The following is a 20520-nucleotide window of genomic DNA, read 5'->3' as shown; positions in this document are numbered from 1 at the left end:
GAACTCCGTTCACGTCACAGAAAGCAGGGAGGCGAAGACACTTCTCCTTTTTGCTCAGAGAAGAAAAAGGGAAGTTGCAGCTCAAAGTGTCACTGAAAGCAGGGCAGAGAGTTTGGATTAAAGCTCAAGATCGGCCTGCAACTACGGGGATCAAGCTGAGATTCAACGCCCAAGATTTTGTAAAGTGAGTACTGAACTTCAACACAGTACTACTGATGAAGAAAGGGGTCCATGAGGAAGCAGTGCTCAAGCCAGTTCTTAGCTACAGCAAACCAGAACATTACGAGAAGATGGCCAGAGAATCAAGCACCATGCCATCCTACAGTAGACTGGCCACTATTACGGGAAGGTTGCCGTTCAAAGAACAACTTCAAGGCTTTGGACTGGGAGGGCCGTGAAGAAATTGGACTATGCTAAAGAAGAACTCCTGTCACCACCTGATGGATTAAAATGGAAAAGGATCATGATTACGGATAAAGCGTCATGATGCTTATGCTTTTTGCTTTGCTCTGCTGAACAGCCAGAATTTTTTTTTTTTTTGAGGCCTTCTGTCTCAGCCCATCTTCCCTTCCCTAAAGAATCATCCCACATCCTGAAGAACCGACAGTTCATCCAGCGAAAGTTCCTGTAGAAGAATCAGAACGATCCAAGTTTTCTTTGACATTCATCACCTCATGGGGGAAATCAAAACTCCAAGGAGGGGGTGTCAAGAGAAGTGGAGTTTTGATGACTACACTGAGCCCTCTGTGACAACTGAGGATGAAGAATCTGCATCTTCACATCCCAGACGAACATCTTCTCTTTCCAGGGGATGAGGACGGCGAACTGCAGGAGGGTGATGGACTCCCAGCATGTGAAAGGTCTGACCTCGTGGAGGGGGTGTCAAGAAAATCCGAGCTCATCCCACTTCCCCATGCTGGAGATTTTAGTTTAACAGTAATAATAAATAAAGTTATCTTTAAAATGAATCACTCAAGTGATATCTAGGCCCAACAGTAGACTTAAGTGTCAATAAAATAAATCTGGTTGTGTGTGTTGTTTTTGTCTCATGCAAACTTTGCTTTAATTTTACTTTTTTCTATCTAATCATAAGAAATCATAGTCAGACAGAGAGAGTCATGAAACAGGAAAAGCAGGTTTCCTGGAAAAAGAGGAAGTTTCCAGCCTGCAGATTCATAAAAATAGATGAGACTATTTCTTATTTTAAAGCATGAAAGTTTTAAAGAATGAAATCTAAAACATTTTGAGTAATTTCATAAGATTCAAAGTAAAATACTTATATTAATATTGGTTTACTTGTAATAATACTTACACTTATATTTGTGAGAACATTTATAAGAAAAACCAGTAACCGTAACTTTAGTATTAAATAATTAGAATCATGTATTATTCTTTTGGTTTCTTTTCAGAAAAACATCTGTAATAACTCACATTAGGATTATAATAAGGATAATTAATAAGTTATGGTTATAAAATTATAAATGAATGCTAAATCAGAGAAGCTAAAGAAAATAAATGTGATATAAATGTGATTTTGACATTGAACTTGAAATGGTGTAAAAAGGTGTAACTGCAATTAAACATCACTGATATGTTGGAGGTAGAGAGTAGGTGAAAGGTGAAAGGCAAGGAACTAACAGGAGAGCAGAGATGATCAACGCCTTATTTAGAGAGTAGGTGAAAGGTTGTGCAGGCAATGGACAGGAGGTTGAGCAACTCTGAGACATTAGCACAGACATCAGGACATAATGTCTGTAAGACAGTGATGGATATGAAATCATCTGAGCAGTCAGCCAATGAAACAAGCCCAGCAACAGTGCTAGCCAAAGAAACCCTATAAAAGGTGAGTGCAAAAGAGGAACCGTTCGTTGGATCCTCCGGGCAGCTTCGAGCCAAGATCGAGATGGACAAAGAACTCTGCAGCTGAAGAAGAGCCGGGGCCACGGAGCCGAAGACTGTCCGGCCATGGGGACCAACCCGTCAGCCCCACAACCTGTGGCTTCAAATCGCACTTCTCTCATCGGCTGGGTTCAGACCCCAAAGACAAAGATGAAGACAAAGGCAAAGACAAAGAAGAAGAACTGGTGCCTTCCTTCCTGCCAGCACCAAGTCCTGTGTGACCTCACCATCCATGCGGAGAAGAAGCTCATCAGACCTACAGAGATTCCTGCCTTCGCTGATCAACATCTTCCTCCTGCTGCAACACCTTCTTCATCATCAGACCTGCGGAGATCCTGGCCTTCATCGATCGGCGTCTTCCTCCTGCTGCAGCACCTTCTTCGTCGTCGTGCCAGGTCTGGGGTTCGAGGCGCCATGCTCCGTCCGTCTCTCTCAAAGGTTCCTTTTTTTTAGTTCTTAGTATCAGCAGTAGGGAAAGACAGACTAGATGATTGATTTTACTTATTTGATTATTTCTGCTACTGAATTAAGCTGTACTGACCCTTGCAAAAATGCCTTACTAATAAAATATTTAGCATAAAGAAAATCTAAAAGATGTTGTGGACATTCAGTTAATGAGTCACCTTAAAGTTCTTTGATGGTTGTAAAATAGCTGTGATGTTTGATTCTGGAGAGGAAGAAGTGGAAAATGTTTTATAGGTTGCTGGTAGCCCATATTTAAAACAACATCCTTGGGACTCGCCCGAGTCACTAAAACCTACCTGGTTCAATAACAAATGCAAGTTGTAAAATAGAGAACGAGCGACCGTTAACAGGTGTGCTCTGTGAAACTAGTTGGCTGTAGGCTGCTCAGTCTGGCTAATTCACAGAGGGAAGAAGGGTGAGACACCTGGATGTAGGCCGTTAAAAATCAGGTGAATCGTTTCTCGAAACCAGCTTAAACAGAGTTTACTTCAGTTCTGGACAGGGTAAATCCCGGCAGATTTAGGAAACTCAATTAACCCGTTAGATGGAGAGCTGGTAGCACATCTCCCCTCTCAGAAGAGGAAGTAGAGAGTGAGAGAGTAGAGACAGGAAGGAGGGGGGGGGTGTTGCGCAACAACACTGTGCAGAGAAATAAGGACAAGTATGAATCATTGGTAGCCGGCTGAACATAGAGTGTAGGCTACACTGACGGCTCAAACTAAATTTATGGTTCTCAGCTATCAAGGAATTTGATATTACTGTACTACATGTCCATGCACCGACATCAAATGCACACTTCAACTTCTGCACCTCTCTTAGGGACAATTGATCTCTGTCCATACCAGATTTTTGACTGACTCTGTCTGCATGTTGAACAGATGTTTTCTTGTTCCTGGTGTGCTCCTTAAAAGCTTTATCCTATAAGAGGATTTTCAAAACATTCTGCTGGGCTGGCTTTCCAAAACAATTCTGAAGTAACATGACCAAAGCTCTGACGTGGTTGATAATAAGTCCTGGGATAGAATAAACACCACAGTCATGGCTGAAGCCCATTTTCTGGAATGCAGTGCACTAGTTTGCATTGTGCAGGTAACAGAGCTCAGGGATGTCTTGATAAGCCCATGGTTGAAAAATAACCGTGGTGTGCGAAAGAAGGAAAGAGTAAACTCAGGTCTAAAAAAGAAATAGATCAGAAAATGGCAAGAAGGAAGAAAGGCTGATGCTGGAGTGGTATAAACAGGCTGAATCTATTGCCACTGAGCAATTCATCACCAACACGACTGGCTGACTTCCTTCCACGGTCAAAACAATCCTCTGGCATTCAGACCAAACCAGGAACAAGTTGATATCAAACTATTATAAACTGCTAAGTGTCTATAATAGCAGAGCTGCTTCTGGGAGCCACAAGATGAGTGTGATTCATTGTCTTGGCTAGAGATTTCAGTTGTGTTTAAATAACATGCACAAGTAAACACTAAAAACTCGCCATCATCATTTTTTTTTGTTGCCATATTCAGTAATGCTGACACACAGCTGAGAAGCAGTGCAAAGCATTTAAGGGGGTGACAGCATTTCCTGTGAGATCATCATGGTGACAGTCCAATGAATTAATAAAGACCATAGATTAGGAGGATGAATCCAAGTGCACAATGAGTCTGCAAGCTCTGTGAGACAAAACTGCAAAACAATAGTGTTAGTTTGCTCCTGCTGACACCAACTAGCTGTAGTATTTGCCATATTTAGAGTTGCATTTTTGGGGCACTGTGTTGGAACAGTAACACCTCAGAGCCAGTATGTCTTGGTCCAAACCTCAAGTGTGAAAGGAGTACATGACCCCCTTCACATGTTAAAGTGCTCTGGCTTCTTCCAATCACCACAAGGTCTGCTTGTTTGGTTAACTCTTGCCTCTAAATTGGCTGTGGGTGTTAATACACACATGAACCAACCAGCAACCAGCTGCAACTTCGACAGAAGTTACAGGTCCAGCTAATGACTGAACTGGAAACAAGCTGGGAAAGTCACAGCAATCACTTTTCAGGGAAACCTAAAACCGATCCTATCAGTTCTAGATTTTTTTCCCCTGAAAGTATAATTGTTGAAAATTATTGTGGTGCATCCTGTGGAGCTTAGGAGCACATTCAGTCATTAAAGTCAGAATTCACTCAAGTAGATATATATAATATATTTTTAATATAACATATTAAAAATTACAAATTTTGACCAAATTTGTTTATAATTTAGTCAGATAAACACAATGAATAAAAGGAAACCATAAAATACATTCAATTAAATAAAAAAAGATGAAGAAAACCTTAATGACCTCAACATGCTGGTGAAATTAGCTCAGTGTACTGAGGAGACCTGAAGTGAGCATAAAAGAAAGGTTTGGCAAAAGCAGGGAAACCAGAAATAAACTCACATAATTCACTATGACATCACACTAAATTTACACATAAATGGAATAATAATTACAAACAAAGCAAAGTCAATCTTCTGGAGCATAAAAGGTTCTAGTCATATATTTTAAGCACGAATTTCTATTCTACATATTGTTTACCTCTCCGTAGTCTAAAAAGAAAATAAATGTAAAAGATTTCTACGAGAAACGTCTAAAAGAAACGCTTTCAGGAAAGAAAACTTTTCATCTTTTGCAACATAATCCAAACAAATCCAATAAACTGGCATGAACTCTTTCAGCTGAAAGAATGTTGAGTAAATTACACCAACAAAATCACACCCATATCTTGAGACACGTGCAGCCTTGAGCCCTCGGGTTAGGATGTGTTCGAGACTTGGCAGCAGAAGTCATGAAGGAGGATTATGGTTATTCTCTATTCTGCTCACCTTCTCCTTGTAAAAACAAACTTTCAGGCTAAGGAACCACGAGGCAGCTGCAGCTACTACTACGACGGCCCAGTGGCAGCCAGAGGACACAACATCTGGACTTTGTGAGTGTGCGTGTGTGTATGCCAAACTATAACTCTCTGCCACAGTAGTATATGGATATAACTGAAAACCCACTGACCTTAAGAGTATTCATTTAAAGATACACGCAGCATACAGAGTTTGACGGAATTGAAAAAATATGTAAAGGGAGAGAGAATAAAGAGAGTGAAAATCCAAATCTGACTTGATGTGAATAACAGAAACGGGACAAAAGGAGGAGTGGGGAATGAGCTACACCAGCTTGAATGATTTGAATGAAGGAAGTAGAGGAAACCATATCACATCTTGGGAATAAATATTATCAACACAGGTGTCAGCCTCAGTGGCGTTGCAATGTACTTTCTATGTCTGTTAAATGATAAAAGATATGAACCAGGTGGGGACAATGAATCGAGCAGAATTACAGCCAGGATGACGGCACTGATGGATGAAATAATACTATTGAACCTTGAATGAGTTCACAGGGAGGTTATGTACTTTGCGAGCTGGGATCCAGATCCTTCAAAGTGCCATTCAGCAGTCTAGCCAATTATGCTTTTATGAGCCTATTAAATATCCTCTCCCAATATAAACAAACGAGTATCACTTCTTCTCCTTCTGTAGTTTCCCCCCAGCTTTTTAACTCCTGAACTGTAACAGACTGTGTGCACATCTGTGTCACTAGCAGAGAATGTTGATTCAACCACCAGGACGAATATCAGGTGTCGGTGTACACATAAAGGACACCGACAAGCTCTATCTCCTCTCTTTTTGTCCTCCTTTCTGTTCTGCAGATCATCTCATGAAAGTTGTGGATTTTTTCATAAAGAAATCCACCATGTGTGAAGGTGCAGAAGAAATGATTATTTTTGCAACCTCATGTTGTCCACCGTGTTGACAGCCTGTGGTTAGGGTAGTGTGTCAATCACGTTCCTAATTGTAACTACTCATTTTAACCTTCCCAGAAATACACAGTACAGTGAAATTTAAAGGGTTTTTGAAAAGTTTTCTTTGGATTTGTCTGCTTTTTCTACAATTCCCTCTCCAGTCCTTCTAGCTGCCAATGACAATGACATTAACTTGACTGAAATAGAATACTATTTAATTCATGTGAAAGTTAATTGCCTTTGGTGCACTACTAACTACATTGCCCCATTCTGTCATGTTACAACCACAAGTTAAATGCATATAAATAATTTTTTGTTTAACAAATAAAAATCAGAAAAAAGTGAAGAATATTTTTGTTTTCAGACCCCATTTACTCTGCTAAACTGAAATAAAATCCAGCAAAGCCCTGAGCTTTGAAAACCTGATGAAGCACTGCTTAACTGATTATGCCAAAATGGATTATGGCACAACTGAAAACCTATTAAGACATGGCCAGGCATCAAAAATGACAGTCCAAGCAAGGACAGTATTAATTAGCTAAATGATCAAGGTCCCCATGGTAATGCTTCAGGGGCTGCAGAAAACCACAGAACTGCTGACAGGGCAACTGTTAGCCGTGAACTCCACAGGTCTGGCAAAAGAAACAAGTTGAAAGACATTTTTCAAAGAAAGCAAAAAGAAGTCATGCTTGCAGTTTGCCATAAGCTACGTGGAAACTATAAGAATGTGATCCGGGCAAATTTGAAATATTAGCCTAGATGTAAATTGACTGTACATCACCCTAAACATATCTCCACAGTAAACATGTTTTTGATACTTGTTTTGTTCCACAGACAGTGAATTTGGTCAGTTGATGATGAATGCAGCTAAATACAGAATAATCGTTAAATAAAAGCTTTTAGAGGCTGCAAAAAATGTATGAAGACGGGAGGACAACAACCCCCCAAAAATACAGCCAAAGCTAAAATGGAAAGGTATAGATGAAAATATATTCATGCAATAAAATGGTCTAGTTAAAGTCTTGGTGTCTGGCTTCTCAGAATGAAAATACAAAGAAAAAATGTCTTTTCCAGGGCTGCGAACAACAAACAGAACAACAAAATTGCTCAGAGTTTAGTCATTTAATCAGCATAGATATGGACTTGGTAGGTTAGACGTCTTTTGCAACATTTGCTGCAAAGAGCTGTAGTTGCGGCTGCTCTTCTAACTGCTTCCTCATTTTCTCTGAGATTCTCTTTATATGCATATCCTTTAAAGCCTGACTGATGTTAAAGACAGTTTATTCCCCTCTTTTCTAATCAATTGCTACTGCAGCTTTCATCACCCCTACATAAACCAAAGCTCAGTCTTTTGATCCATTATTAATGAGTCTTTTCAGTAATTAGTAGGTTTTCTTCTTCCTGTTCTGTCGTCATGGGCCATTTAGGTTGTGTTTTAAATCAGCATAAGCTGCATCCAGTGTAAGTCTAACCCTACAGAAACTTCTAGAAATAGGGCAGAGCGAGGGGCTGGAAGATGGAAATCAAACCGGCCACTATATGCTTTCATTTCCTCTGTCCCTATTCCTATTTTTCCCTCCCCTAATTGAAACCATGTAACATTTTGTTCATTTCTCCAGAATGTCCAGAAGCTACAAGCTGTTATTTTCATTACTTCTTCGTACACTCTCAGGCTTCTCACAGACAAAAATAAATGTGGAAGATGACAGAAGCTGGACAGGGAGTTTAAATCTGAAGGAAAGATAAGGAGGGAATTCTGAAGTTTCAGCTTTATTAAAAAAAATAAAGAAATTCTTCAAAAATGTTAAAGATCATTTCAATATACAACATCATTTACCTCTAATTTAACATGCTACTGGTCAATTTGGTTTTCTAAGCAGAAACTCCTGTAATGCAATGAATGCAAGGCAAAGAATCAATTTGGATCTTATTTTTCTGATAAATTAAAGTGATACAAGTTGATAATATAATCTGGCTTTCACATCCAGTTTAGAAGCTAGAAGGATCATTTCTAACAATGCACAAATAAAGTTTGAGCACATGATTGCATATAAAACCAAATTTGCTTAAATTTCAGTAAGGTGCAGCTCATACGGCTTCACCTTCTTCACCTTTGAATATTGTCATCGTTGTTTCATCTTTTCATCAGCAGTCACTCTTTCCCTACAATCATTTCTCCTGAGTCAGCAAATGAAAATCCCATGTGAAGTAAAGTGCAGCTGACATGTGAGCCAGCCAGACAGTGAGCGCAGCTTTGAGACAAGGTCTACTCAGCAGACACCAGGCCAAACCTGCAAATCCTGTGAAAAAGGTTCACAAGCTGCACTGTTCCAAATGTATTTATAGTTTCCAGGGAGAATGGGATATCCAGAAATCCTTTCTGATACTTCTTAACCATTTTTTAATCCTTTGTGTACAAAACCCCTTCTGTTCTTATATTTAAGCATGAATGAAGATAAGGATACTTAGGTTAGGTGACTCTTTATTGATCCAGAGAAAGTTATGATTAATTAGACAAGGAGAATGGGCCCTCGAGGGATTAAAAGAGTTTTTCCCCCCTCAATTTAATCCTTATTGATCCAAAATTTTTGTCAAGGCCTGTTCCAATAGTTTATTATTAAATTAATTCTGCTTAACCGCAATTCAAAAGGAATAGCTGATTTTTACTGGTCAATGTTCACTACATTTTTATCCATTATTACTTTCCTCATTGTCAAGTTATTTCAGTGACCATTGTGGGCTTTCCGACCAACAACTCTGCCCACATGTTTATTTCTAGAGACTGAACTGTCATGTCTTTTTGTAAACTAGCCTAAGTTCAATAGGTTTGAATTTAGCGTGTCTGAAAACAGGAATTTTCAAGTTTTCTACAGATTTTTGATAAGATCTAAATATGAACTTTGAATAAATTGTATAGACTGTAGAAAGCATCCACATAGTATGTTGCCACTACCATTTTTCATCATGTAATAACATTGTGTCTGGGATTATGTACAATGTTAGTTTTACAAAAAGTCCAATTCAGTCTCATGTTTGCTGAACATAATACATGACTTCCACTGAAATGGGACGTCCTATGACTTTCTACCCACCAGTGGAATCCATTTACTAATTAGGATTCTGAGGAGACCAGTTGTTTATTTAGAGGTATTACAATTAAAAAAAAGCTCTTCAAATGTTTTTTTTTTTTAAATAAATATATTTCTTATCTTGGTCAGTCACGCAAAAAAATGCCAGTAAAGTGCATTGAAGTTTGTGGCTTAATGTGAATAAATGCGGAAATTATCAAATGGTATCAATACTTTCAAAAAATAACTTAATTTGAGTTTATTTTATTATTGTTTTAAAAACCACATTAGATCTCTGTGATCCCATAAATAAATAAATCTAGAACATCTCTCTCACTATTTGTCATTTAGCAAAAAGAAATAATTTTGGTAATTCTAAGTGTCCTGAAACAAAAAAGGTTTGGTCTAATTTAACTTTAGAAAAGGAGGAAACAATGTGCATGTGTTTTTTTTATTCAGGGCAAGTAAACTTCTGGATTCAACTGCAAATAGGCCTAAACTGATACAAAAGAATAATTTGCTTAGTGTGTGGACGCACAAAAAAACTTGAACTCCATATTTTTTCAAACTAAAATCCATGCATTTAGATTTTGTATGGTGAGTAAAATATGTTTTTGAGTTACTGTGAATAGTCTAAGTTTTGAAGCAAGAAGAGAATGAATGCCTTAAACTGTCTGTCTGTAGACTGGCAGCAAAAACACTTTGCCTACTGGCAGGAGAATCCCTCTGGGAAAACTAGCCATGGTCACAGCGGCTGGTCCTGGATGACAGCGCGGCACACAGATACTCTGTTCCTGGAACTAACATGATTAACATGTTGATTGAATTCCCTGAATAAGTGTTTGGGTCCAAAAGAAGCACAAGGCGGCCAGAAGAGATTTCAAGTACACATTTGGTGATCTCTGGGGTTTTTGATGGTTATTGTGGTGGAAGCTCCAGCAACGAATGTTCTAGAGATGCACTTAGTGGCTTGGGCCTTAAAATGCAAGCAGGGATCTGTGGGGCAGGATGGGGCACTAATGACAGATGGAGGAATGATGCTGCTGACAACCACAAGAAATCCTAACGCTGGGATGAGAATCTGTCCGCCAGACCTGCTCTACAAAAACAGACACGGGCCTCCAAGAGGGAGGGGTCTGATGGAGGCAGGGTGAGCGACACTGAGGAGGAGCAAATCATGCCTGTACTGCTGGAGACATCATGAAGCACCTCAGTTTCTAAAGTCTGACCAAGCCCTCCGGTGCCTGTTGTCACTTATAGCAGCAGTCGATGCAGCTGGCTGACTGCACTCCGTCTCTGAAACCACATCACAGAGGCCTCACATCTTCAAAGTACCCCCACACATTTGTAAAGAAACATGAGTTCTGAGCAGTGACATCCAGTGAGGGCACACGTGTGCGAGGCACATGGCCTTCAGGGGTGTCATTTATGTGCAGCCATGAACCCTTCTGACCACTATAAATCCTGGCTGTTATTCTGTGGTTTTACCTTTCTGTCTTCCACTATTTGTTTGGTGAGTTAAATTATACAGACACGTCTCTGCTTAGATGTTTTTTTGTTTGTTTGTTTGTTTTAGAAATTATGTATATTAAAGTTTTATATGTTAATAGGAAATAAACAATGGGAAAGGTAAGTGCACAAGACGTAATTTGATAAGATTGAAAATATTGAAATACTGAACCCTACTCAGGGTATGCTTCTGATGAGTGACAGCTTGATGAATCACCTCATCTTCACTATACTAACAACCTCCTGTTGCTGCTCGTGCTGAAACAAAGAATCCCCAGTTATGATGGGTCTTTAGTTCCCCCCAATGTTTAGCAACTTTATTCAGGGATGTCGTCTATTTAGCTCTAGCATGAAACCACAAATTCCAGAAGAACCCGTTGCTTTAAGAGGCTCAATTAGCAAAAGATGGCCTAAATTGGCTTTTGTTGAGAAAGAAGGGGATGTTTATAAGACATGTGCAACACACATTTAAGAAGTTAAACAGTTCCCGCTCTTACAAATGTGTTATTTTTATAGAACACTGTCTTACTGTTCTATAAAAATAACCTGGACAGGTATGCACACATGTATCCCATTCCCAGCGTTGATGATAAACAGCAACACAAACACTGTAGGGGGGAATATTGTTACAGCGCTGCCTCAGCATGTATTTGCCACAACTCAGTCATGCAATGTGGTTTAAAATTAGGTTTGTACAGAAACAAATGGCTGCAAATAAGGTATGAGATAACTTTGAGTAATAACTCAAAACTTTCATGGCAATTACACAAAAATCATTTTTGATACATTTTGTGCAAAAATTTATTTATTTTTTTTATTTTAATGTAGTGTTAAGTAAAAAAAAATACAGTAAATATAAGGTTAGTGATCATTTCTGAAATAAAATGTTGTATACCACAGTATTAAAAATGTGGTATGGAGGTGATCGAGATTTGTTTTCTAAAAGCTAAATGTTTCTTTGGCTTTGAAGTGAAAGGCATATTGGCAGGATTATTAGTTCCCAAACATTAGTTATCCAAATTTTTCACAACTGTAAATATTTCCACACAGTCAAATTCTTGCTTTGCTTTGTTGTAAGCAAGAGAAAGCTGAAGTAGACGTTCAGGTAGCTGACCAGTGGTGTGCTGCAACATGCGTGTAATGGGAAGCAATGTGTTAGCTAACTTCAGGTAACTCATTAAAACTTCCTAACTTAACCTGTGCTCAGTTTTGGAAAAAACATAATAATAAAAAAAAGGGAAAACAGAAGCAGAAGTAATATACTTTGTGAATCAAGAAATGCAATGTTTTTACTGCTTGTCAGCAGTGATATATGGTCATAGATTTGTTACACATAAATAAAATACAACTGAACCGTTTTTCCACTTGATTAGTTGAGCCATTTAGCTCTAATGATATAATTGATATAAACTGTTTGTCATTTCCTAATCTAATAATTTTGGCATGGTACTCCACATAGAAACAATCTCTTCAATGAGGACGTTTCCATCTGTTTCCAGCACTGATAAATCATTTGAGCCCTTTATTAAGTTTGATAAATGTGTGTACTAAAAATTAGCTATATATTATATATTGCTAATGAATGAATGAACAAATTAGTATTAGTTCAGCGTTTCCCATCTGGTAATGCTTACTAAATTTACATCACATCTTGGACTTGTTTATTCTCACTAACAAAACATTATCAGTGTTAGACAAGCAATAGTTTGCATGCACTCATAATCCCCACAGAGGACTCATAGTCCCCCAAGTTCATGGCAAGTCTGTCTTTGTGAAAACTCAGCTCTTCCATGCAGCTCCACATAAAGACAACCTCAAGTACTTAAGCAAAACTATGGTAAAAAGAAAACACAGACTGTGCTATGCTGCTTAGGGAAAATTAAAAAGCAGCAGCATTTAGTCAAACGAAGGTCAGTGTGCCAGTCAAGGATGGAGCCAGAACTGCACTTTATTTCCCTTGAGCCACATTGAGGTTGACCAATCTGCATCCAAGATCCTCATCTTAGTTTATTCACTGAAGGCAAACTGTTCCTCATTACTGCGACAAAACTCAGATAGTGATGTGCAAAACAGTATTAATAGCTAAGATATATGTGACCTTTACTTTAACTTTACTCCAAAAGAACCCTTTACAAAATTCCTGGACAGACCTTTAAGATTTTGATGCAAAAACCAAACAAACCAAGATGCCTTTCCCAGCTCCAAGCCTAATCAATGTGTCAGCTCTGGTTGCAGTCAGAGGTGAGCAGAGTAGTCACTGTTGTGTATATTTTCCTTCTCAGCCAAACTGAGAAACAGGATTAAGGGAATCACAAACCTGGAGTGACCCGGTCAGTTCTACGAATGAGCATATACTTTGTTTCTCTTTTTTTCAGTTTTATTGTGGTTGTGGTGTGAGAAGATGACTGACCCAGTCACTGCATTTTTGTCTCTTTCAAACTCTCTGCTTCAAATTAACATTGGGTATTAAAGATCAGGAAGAAAAATCTGGTGATGGTTCAAATGTTTAAAAAAAAAGAATTTCTACTTTAGTGATAGTCGAAATCTTTGCATTTGTTAGCATCACAGTTTTGTATTTTTGTTTTGCTTGGTATTGCATCAATATATCATTAGGACATAGACCTTAGACCTTTATTAATACTAATACTAATTCTTTTTATATAGTCACTGACTGAAATGTGATCATTTTACTTGAGCTATTCAAATCTGAAATCTAACAGAATTTCCTTGCTTCTTTAAATTTGTTCATTTGAACTTCATTTTGAGGATTATGAGACAGATTTATTTCAGTAATTTTTTGTGAATTTAACATAGCTCACAACTCCTAAACAACTTGGTAGATAAAACAAAATCATCAGAAATCACTAAAGTATCTCTTCATTATCGTGATGGTTCAACAGAAAGCACAAATCACCATTCCATTTTGGCTCCAGGTGTGATCCACATGTGTGCATAGGGACTTAATTAGTTGGAAAATAGAGGTCTCTGAACAGCCAGCTCACTAATGAGGCCTCCTCTCACAAACAGCGCACACATGTTAGCAAAGATCTCCATGTTTGCCAGCTGGCATTCATCCTTATCCCTTTCCTCCAAATAAAAAATGTGAAAGGAAAAATCTTCACCAACAACCCAGAGCGTAAACCCACAAACACACACACACACACAGAAATGCAAAGAGAAGACCCTGTTCATTAGTACAAGCAACCAGAAACCTCAAATCATGCTGCCGATGCCCACAAAACTGAGCCATGGACTTTTTCCTCCTGCCTCAATTGCATCTCAGGATGCAGTAAGCTATATAGAAACATACAATCTAAATAAATCATCAAGTAAAACCTCTCCAAGATGATCAAGTTACTTATAAAAGAAAAAAAGGCCAACCAGAGGAGTTCCCATAGGTCATAAAACCCTCAACACTGACAGATCAATCCTGACTGAGACCCATCCCATCCAGTGAAGTGGATGGATTATCCAGATCACTCTGTTATTCCTCTCACCCGTCAGGATAATATCCTATCTCCTCATTAGAAAAGAGTTTTGACAGTTTTTTTCCTGACTAACATAAAACTCAAACTGGTAGCGAGGTGGTAACCAGTAATGTTAAGGGAGCTGAGAGATGGAACAAAGGAACAAGAAGAGGAGAAAACACGAGGGGAACTGAACATCTGGGCTGAGTTAACCGCTGGCCATTACCAGGTCCTGAACCCAGCAGGGCTTGATGGGGGGGAGAGATACAGGCATGATCTGCTGGGTTTGTGAGTGATTGGAAAAGAAGGTGAGTATTCAGAAAGAGGCAAACCACAGGAGTGAGATGGAGCGGTCAGAGAGCTGAATGTTGCTAAAGAAAAACCCAGCAGCTAAATGTGTATCTTGTTTACATGTCTATATTTAAAGTAAGGCTGTTAAAAAAGCACTGATTTATTTTGAGAGCCAGAAAGAGAAACTTGTGTTGACCTCAGCTGGTAATAAAAGGCTGCAAACAATTCTGGTTATAAAATCCCTTGAAAAGACTTTTCCACTTTAAAATGATCAACTGAGCTACTTTTACAAATAACTTTTAAAACCTAGACGTAGATCTTGGCTCGATACGGGTCTAAATCATGCATCTTGTGAAGTTTGAAACAAGACTGCTGCTCTTTAAATATGTTTTCTTTCACATTTCACAGTGTTGACTTTGCATCCCTCTAGGGTTTGGTTTAAACATTTTCCAAATCCACACACACAAGTTTCACTCACTAAAACACGACAAACGTTTCCTTCACTAGCCTTCGGTGAGAAAAATCTTGCTTGTTCAGAAAACAGGGCAATTTTGAAACTAAAACATTTTTTTTTTACATCTCTAATTGGTCACTGAGTTTAAAGTGTTTAGGTAGATATTTTTACAAAGGCAACTCAATATTTTACTTATTATTAATACAAGGTTCCTTGGAGCACCTTAAATGAGCGCTTAAATAACTCAAACCTAACACTGGATGCATTGAGAGCCAAATTTGCTCTCACAACTCGGATAATGAAGATTACAGCCATCCTGAACATGCAAAAAGAAAAAAAGAACTAATTCAAACTAATGCACAAGTTGTTTTGTGGTTTCATTGAGCTTTCCTTTCAATAAAATGGGCCGTGACATTTTATCTTGAATTTATCTCAAGTTTACCTGGTCATTTTGTAATTCTGATATCACAGATAAGTTTTTTTAGCTGTAGATTTGCACATTAAAATAAAAAGGGGCATTGAGGAAAACACATGCAGAAACAAAGAGGCCTACTTTAAACCTAACCATATCATCTTTCTGTTTTGCCTTCACCTCAGTCCTCAGGGTTCCCACACGTTTTTCATGTCAAAATTCCAGAATGTAACTCCCAGACTTTTAACCCTTTTTAACCAGATTTTAAAGTGCTACACAGAAATTTCCCCATTGTGGGAAAAAGGGATATTTCTATTCTGCTCTGTACAATGCAGATACTTTCAAAGTGGTCAAGCTTTAAATAAGGAGGGGACAGAAAAATGAAGGGAAGGATGGACACATGGAAAGAGATAAAAAGGGGAATGTAATCGTAAATTTTTTTCACAATCCAGAAATCAAAAACAATTGAAGCACTTTTCCTCTTTGTCCAGGCTGTGCAAGAAGCCAGTTTCCATCTAGCTTCTAATCTGTGAGATGAAACTAAAAGAATGGGAAATGAGCGCACAAAGTCCTAGTCTGTCTGCCTGTGGTTTACTCTTGACGTAAAGATAAATTTAAGCACAAAAGAGAAATACAAGATCAACCTTAAATACAGTTAAGTTTGGCTCTGTTGTGAATCAAGGGAACGGAGAACACACCTTCCAGGAAGCTCAGACTGTAATTTATGGAAGGGCATAAAAGATGGTACTGTACTGAAACCACTGTGCTTTTCTTTGGCCCTGCCCAGCGCTGCCTCATCAGATCCAAACCCCTTCTAGCCCACGGTGCTCTCTAATTTCACCCATAGCAGCAGAAGCTCGGGCTGAAAAAGAGGAATCTGGCCCCCAAGTCCAGCAAACTATTCCCTTTTCCAGTCTGCCTCGTCTTCCAGCAACCGCAGATCGACAGCTCTATGGCCAGTAGTGGCCCAAAACTATGAGGGGTATTTTCGGCACTGTAATTTTAAGCACATATGGCGCGCGCACACACACATACACTCTCAACAACAGATCCACACACGCAGCAAATACAAAGACATTGGAAGGTAGATCAAAAGACGCAGACAAGTGGAAGAAAGACAAACGCCCGCAAAGGCACGTGTCTCATTAGTATCAGGTCAGAATAAGTGAGTGAAGAGCCTGAGGAGTCTTGTGGCTCTGACCAGGAACGTAGCACAGAGGCCTAAATACACAAAGATGCAAAAGCAACTTATCTAAAGAGGCCAGTCGAGGGATGTTATGGCAGGGCGGCTGGAACCGAGAATAGAGGCTACAGAAACACAAAAAGCTGATTATTCGACATTTTCCCGTTCTCACACCGAGTGTGTTTTTAACTAAACAAGCAATTCAAAGATCTTAAGTGAATCCTTTTCTTCCCTAATCCCAATAGTTTGAAAAATTTGGAAATATAATACATAAGATGACTTTTCCAATAAGAAAGAAAAAAAGGACTGAGGCTAAAAATAATAACAGGTCAGGTCAAATAAAGACTTTTTATCTCCCAGAATAAAGCTCTCTACTGCGGAGAAACAGAAAAAGCATCCAGACAATTTTCTATCTTGTGTGCCAGCTTAGTAAAATTCAACAACCAGATTATAGACAAAATATTTACTGCTCGTTTTCTCCAAGACTTTAATTTTCTTCTGTAATTCCATTTTCCATAAATACAGCAAGAGTAAGACTGTAATTAAGAGCTTTAATTTCCCCACCTGGTGGTTGGAGAGGTAGTGGGGGGAGATCCACTTATGGTTGAGTCAGAGCAGGCTGACTCAGTCATAGAGCCTCTGAATCAGGATCAAAATATTGACTATCAATAATGTCCTTGCAGGTTTGATTCTAACCACAGGTGGTTTTAAAAAGTCAGCTGTACAAGTCCGAAGTTTATTGAAGATTTTGCTAAAAGAAAGCCATTGCTGAATTAAACACATAAGAAACTCAATTAAATAGCTGACAGAAAACACTTAGAGGACACAGCAGACATGTAGAAGGTGCTCTCGTCACATGAGGTCAAAATTGAGCTTTTGATCAACATGCTAATCAATACATAAGGTGGAAAATTTACACCATACACATTGTAAAAGATGGTGGTGGAAGAATCATGTTTTTGGGGATGCAACTCACAGGGCAATTCAGAAGGAATTAAAGAGGCCTTTAAAAATAATTGGGGTTAAGGTAGAGTTTTACCAGTCTTCCGGATAATAACTTTAAACATACAGGGAGATCTACAATGGAATGGTTTAGATCTAAGCATATGCTTTATGGTAAATGTCCCAGTCAAAGTCCAGACCTAAATCCAATAAAGAATTTGTGGCAGTGCTTTAAATTAATTGTTCACAAAGTCTCTCTACTCAATCTTAGCCAATGCTACAAAGAATTGGCTGAGGGTCAAGATTGTGTACAGTGAAAACAAAATTTACATAATTATGTAAATACTAGGATTATTTACTAAACACATTGGGAGGAATCTTGAATCAGGTAAAATTCATTAAATGAGATTTAGCTCTTTATTATAGAGACATTTTAAGTGAAATCTCTGACTTGCTTTAACAAGCTCCAGTTTTCTTGGGTTTCTGTTCCCCAGAACTACTTTCAGGAAGACTTGTGGCTTCTCTTGATGAGGACAACTAGTTGTAACTCATGTAAGAAGCCAACCGGACCTCCCAGAATCGCTACAAAGTCGAATAGTTTGGCCTTTGCGTTGGCCTTCTCATTTTTCTTTGTGGCCCTGCTGGCCTTTTTCCTGCCGTTTTTATACTTGCTCATCAAAATGCAAGTTGGAGAACGTGCTTTGCAACTGTCCTCACATCAGGCACAAAGAAATACTTTAAGGAATCTTGCTGAAACCACTCAGCAAGAAGAGAAATGCTGTGTTCTGCCATGTTTTATAGTGTTCAGCAGCTTCATTGGTCTGTACAATCAAATTACTGTACTCCTACATTTCAGCATGTTAAGGATTCGTCATCCGCACCCCGTTGACCACTCTTCAACAGATGGGGTGCTAATTGGAGCTGCTGTGGCTCTCCCATTCTCCAGAGACAGTTGCACATCTGAAAGCTGTCGGGGTGAGGCTCTTCCCAATCTGTTCTCCGGGGCCTTTAAAACCAAAGCCTCTGACTGCTGGACCTGATGTGATTCAAAGTTTCAGAGAGAGATAGGGAAAAAAAGGAGGACCAGAGTAACCCTCTAATAACTTAAATCTGTGCCTCAACTTTTGAAGGTCTGAGGTGGTTAAGTCATATGCCGTGTGAAGAGGACAGTGGGTTGAATCACATCTGCACGTCTTGGTTGTCTCTGTGGTAATGAGGGCGGAAGAATAAATCAGGGAGTTTGGGGAGAAGAGAAAGCATTAAGATAGCGGAAATGCAGTTCAAATTGGCTCTAAGGCTGTTTAGCAAACCCGCAGACTAAAGTAACCAAAGATTCTTTTTAGACAGACAAAGAACATTTGTGACAGGAAGGCAACCACAAAGCTTTTCATCTTCCCCTGCTACATTTCACAAGAGTAGAGCATCCAAACAAAGGTCTTTGGCCTTTCCCCTTTGCATGATCTCTTTAGATCTTCCAGCGTTATCTCACAGCTTTTTGGCCCACTGATTGGGACGGTCATGGAAGAGGGCTGATATGTCTGGTGACCCATTTTCATCTATTTAACCATGTTCTGGATCATCATCCTACTGAAAACCCAAAGACAGCACATCTTTAGTTTGATGTATGAGTTCGAATGACTGACCTTTAAAAATCAGAGTGATGGCATAAACTCCAAAGTTCCCAGAGAGAAACTGACCCACACCATCACAGACTCACCACTGTACCAAACACTTGGCATGAGCCCAATGATTTATTTGAGCAGTACATTCTCTCATCCTTCCCACTTTGTAAAGAGAATTGAGCTAATCTATTTTATTACACTCTGGACTGGATTTTCTAAGATTAAATACAGATAACGCTGAATAAAACAGTTTGTGGTAATTTATAACTTAATTTCACAAAATGCAACAATGCAGGAGATCAAGAACTTTGCAGTATACATTTCATGCACAATGCATCTAATTCACAACTCCTGAACTAAAATATTTGGGTTTATGACAAAATAGCTGAACAAGTGTCTTACTGCCTTGATTTTGATGTTAAATTAAAAAAAAGACAGATTTAGAAATTGTAGAAGATGATATCCTCTTACCCCGTCACCAGAAACGGTATGCAACACATTCACCCCTTCAATAGCATCAAGTGATTTACATGAAAGCTAATTTAAATTACATTTGAATTATACTGAATAATTTGTTAGGCAGAGTATTTCAAAGAAAAGCTTCAAAGTTCCCATTGCATGCTCAGACCACAGAGAGCTCCGTTAACTGGCAGAAATCTTCGCTAGGCTTCTCAGAGAGATCTCGAAAGTTTCAAAACAAATAAAGAACGCATGGTTGAGCACATAGTGTAAACAGATGAAAGAGTCCACACATGTACACAGAGCGTGAACACACAAATATGCTCCCCCTCTCATTGCCATACAAGCTGATGTGCCTCCCAGGTATTTCTGGGATGCGATATTTAATATGCTGTGGCATGCTGTGTTTTCGCAGGATTCCTCGTATTTACAAAACCAGAGAGCCCACGAGGCGGGCTGAGCATCCCAGTAATTAAAACACACTGGGAGGTCCACCACCAAAATGTGTGAGAATATTTGCTCTACGGTGAGCAGCCTCTCATGACACTTCTATTTCTTCTCCTCTCAGCTCTGAAACAACTCGACCGCTCTGCCTTCCTGCTGATGCTCGTTGTGATGGCAACCGTTGGCTCAGATGTGGGGGTCAGTGAGAGATTTACATTGAGGGTAAAAAAAGAGGAGTATTTGAGAAAGAGAAGTTCACACTGTATCAGAGAGGGGTGGGTACCGTGGGAAGTTGAGGGCAGGGACTCCACCATGTGCATCACATTCATAAATTAGAGCAAGATGAGTCACTGAGTGGCCGATGGGAGCTCCCTATGATACTGTAAAAATGTATAGTAGATACATTTTGGGGGGAAAAACAACATTTGCTAATTGCTCATTCCTATTAGCGATGGACATTAGTGATTAGCGGTCATTTACCTCTATTGGTAAA

General features: G+C 39.0%; 1 protein-coding gene across 2 annotated transcripts in view; it reads right to left on the bottom strand.

Annotated features, from left to right (window-relative positions):
- LOC102228224 (mitochondrial import inner membrane translocase subunit TIM16-like) overlaps window positions 1-20520 on the bottom strand; it is a 116975-nt gene that overhangs the window by 84006 nt on the left and 12449 nt on the right. The gene's annotated exons all lie outside the window — the stretch shown is intronic.

This window comes from Xiphophorus maculatus, chromosome 16, assembly GCF_002775205.1.
Source record: "Xiphophorus maculatus strain JP 163 A chromosome 16, X_maculatus-5.0-male, whole genome shotgun sequence".
Taxonomy (NCBI): Eukaryota; Metazoa; Chordata; class Actinopteri; order Cyprinodontiformes; family Poeciliidae; genus Xiphophorus; species Xiphophorus maculatus.
The sequence above is the reverse complement of the archived record's forward strand: the minus strand, read 5'-3'. Positions and strand labels throughout refer to the sequence as shown.